We start from the raw sequence: 2,721 nt of genomic DNA, 5'->3' as shown, positions 1-2,721 counted from the left end.
TGGCCGGAGGTCCGTGCAGCGCCGCCGGTGGCCGGAGGTCCGTGCAGCGCCGCCGGTGGCCGGAGGTCCGTGCAGCGCCACCGGTGGCCGGAGGTCCGTGCAGCGCCACCGGTGGCCGGAGGTCCGTGCAGCGCCACCGGTGGCCGGAGGTCCGTGCAGCGCCACCGGTGGCCGGAGGTCCGTGCAGCGCCACCGGTGGCCGAAGGTCCGTGCAGCGCCATCGGTGGCCGGAGGTCCTTGCAGCGCCACTAGTGGCCGGAGGCGTGAGTGACAGCGGAGATGTAAATCACAAACACAACAAAGTCTGCTGATGCTGGAAATCCAGAGCAACACAAACAAAATGCTGGCGGAACTCAGCAGGCCGGGCAGCAACTATCGAAAAGAGTTAACAGTCGACGTTTCCAGTTGAACTGAGGACTGAGATGGAATAGGGGAAATATCTGAATAAAATCGGGGCGGGCGAGGAAATGCCGAGCTGGAGGGTGATAGGTGAAGCCAGGTAGGTGGGAAAGCACAAGAGCAGAAGAAAATAGAATCTAATAGGAGAGGAGAGTGGAGAATAGGAGAAAGGGATGGAGCAGTGGATCCAGAGAGAAGTGTTCAGCAGGTGAGAGGACGTGAAAAGTCAGAGAGGAAGAGAGGGAGTGGGAGGGAGAGGTGAGGGGGAGATTTGTTCGGCGGAAGGAGAAATCGATATTCATGCCATCAGTTTGGAGGGTAACCAGACGGAATATGAGGCGCTGATCCTGGACCCTGAGGGTGGCCTCATCTTGGCACAAGAGGAGGCAATGGGTTGACACGTCGCAACGGGAATGGGAATCGGAATGAAAATGTTTATACACCGGGAAGTCCCGCTCGGAGCAGATAGTTCAAAGGTTAATTAATTATCAAAGCAGATATCCATAAACAACTCTGACGTTTTTTATTTCTTCTCCAGTGAGCCACGGAACAAAGAACATGAAAGTCGTTCAGAGAGAAACATCAAACTCCCACCCAACCCCCGCATAAAAAAGAACGGCATCCCGATCATCAACCCCCAAAACCCACCCCTCCCGCAAATGGGAAAAATAACATCGATCCCCCCGAAAAAACAACCCGACCCCGCACAGCTGCGGAGGAGCCGGTGTCACCGGTGTAGAGGAGCCGCATCGGGAGCAGCGGACACAACGGGCGACCCCGGGAGATTCACAGGTGAAGGGTCGCCTCACCTGGAAGGATGTTTGGACAACGGAGAGAGTTCGGCCGTCCGGCCCTTTCACTGTGACCCCCGAACTCCACATCAAATCCGTACAAACGAATCTGGGTGAACTTTAATGACCAATAAATATAATTCCTCTCTTTGATCAGCTGTCTGAATGATTCCCTGACTCTGAGAGGAAGGGGTATCTATGGTCCACATTGTCAGGGTGTTGAGTTTACCAGGAGACAGAGACTGCAGGGACGGGAGGTTTTCTGGTCACTAATACACTGTGTGTGGACCCCGCTGGCAATTCTGGTGTTGTGACCCGAATCGAGACAAACACCACGCTGCCCACTCCACCAACAACACGGCACAGCCGGACACATAACAGGGGACTTTACATCTCACAACACTGGATTCAGTGATGAAACCCGTGATTAATGTTGTTGTCCCACTGAAATCATAAGAAATGTCCATTGAGGTGCTTTTAAACACGAGTGCTCTCCCACAGGTGACGTCACACACGCGCACCCACGCGCCTGACGTCACACATGGGCTCCCCACACCGGCATCTGCCCTCACGTGGGCGGTGTCTTACGTCACCCATGCGCTGGAGAGCTCGAGCTTTATCGGTTTAACGGCTGGGCTACTAATCACGTGACGAGCCCCTTCCCCACCGCTGTCAACAGAGGGTTCAGGAGCTGCGCTATTCCCATTGGTGCGAACGGATGTCAATCATTGGTTACAACCAGTCGTGGAGGCGGACCAGCCGAGAGGGCGTTACCCCCACTCACACCGTCGTCGCACAAGTGTCAAACTCCTCATTAAAGCGGAACAAATCCCAAAGTAAATGTCCGCTTTCTGATTTATTTCCATTTCCCTCCGAGGGAAGTTGGGGCGTTTGTGAAGCGTCTCCTGCGGCCGGAGTCTGATGTATCGCTGAGAGGTAGGAGGAGACCGCTCGGCCCGTCGGTTTGATGCCGGTTCCCCGGGGAGGGAGAGGATGAAGACGGTGAGAGAGGGGGCGGACAGGATGTTTGTCCCGGTGGGGACAGGAGGGGCTCATCTGTGGAAATGTCTGAGCCCACGGTGGTGGCGATTCACCACATTGGGGGCAAACACCGGCAGACTGTTGCCCTGCGAGCGGGGCCAATGGTCCGGGCAAAGTGACAATTATTTGTGTTTTGTTGAGATTGTACCGGGAATATGGTGTAAAATCCCGCTCCCCACACTAACACGGGTTATACAGACCAAAGAACAAACTGCCGGAGGAACTCAGTGGGTCGGGCAGCATCTGTGGAGGGAAATGGACCGTCAACATTTCGGGCCGAGACCCTCCCTCTGGACTGAGAGTGGACGGGAAATAGTCCGAGAAAAGAGGTGAGGGGTGGGGATGGGGCAAGAGCTGGGGAGTGAGAGGTGGATCCAGGTGAGGGGGAGGTGGGAAGGTGGAAATAGTGACAGGGGTGGGAGGTGAGTGGTTGGGGCAACACGGGGCTGCACAAGATGGAAATTAATTCCATAGAGGATTAACAAAGAGG

This window comes from Mobula birostris, chromosome 13, assembly GCF_030028105.1.
Source record: "Mobula birostris isolate sMobBir1 chromosome 13, sMobBir1.hap1, whole genome shotgun sequence".
Lineage (NCBI taxonomy): Eukaryota > Metazoa > Chordata > Chondrichthyes > Myliobatiformes > Myliobatidae > Mobula > Mobula birostris.
Note: the sequence above shows the minus strand (reverse complement) of the source record.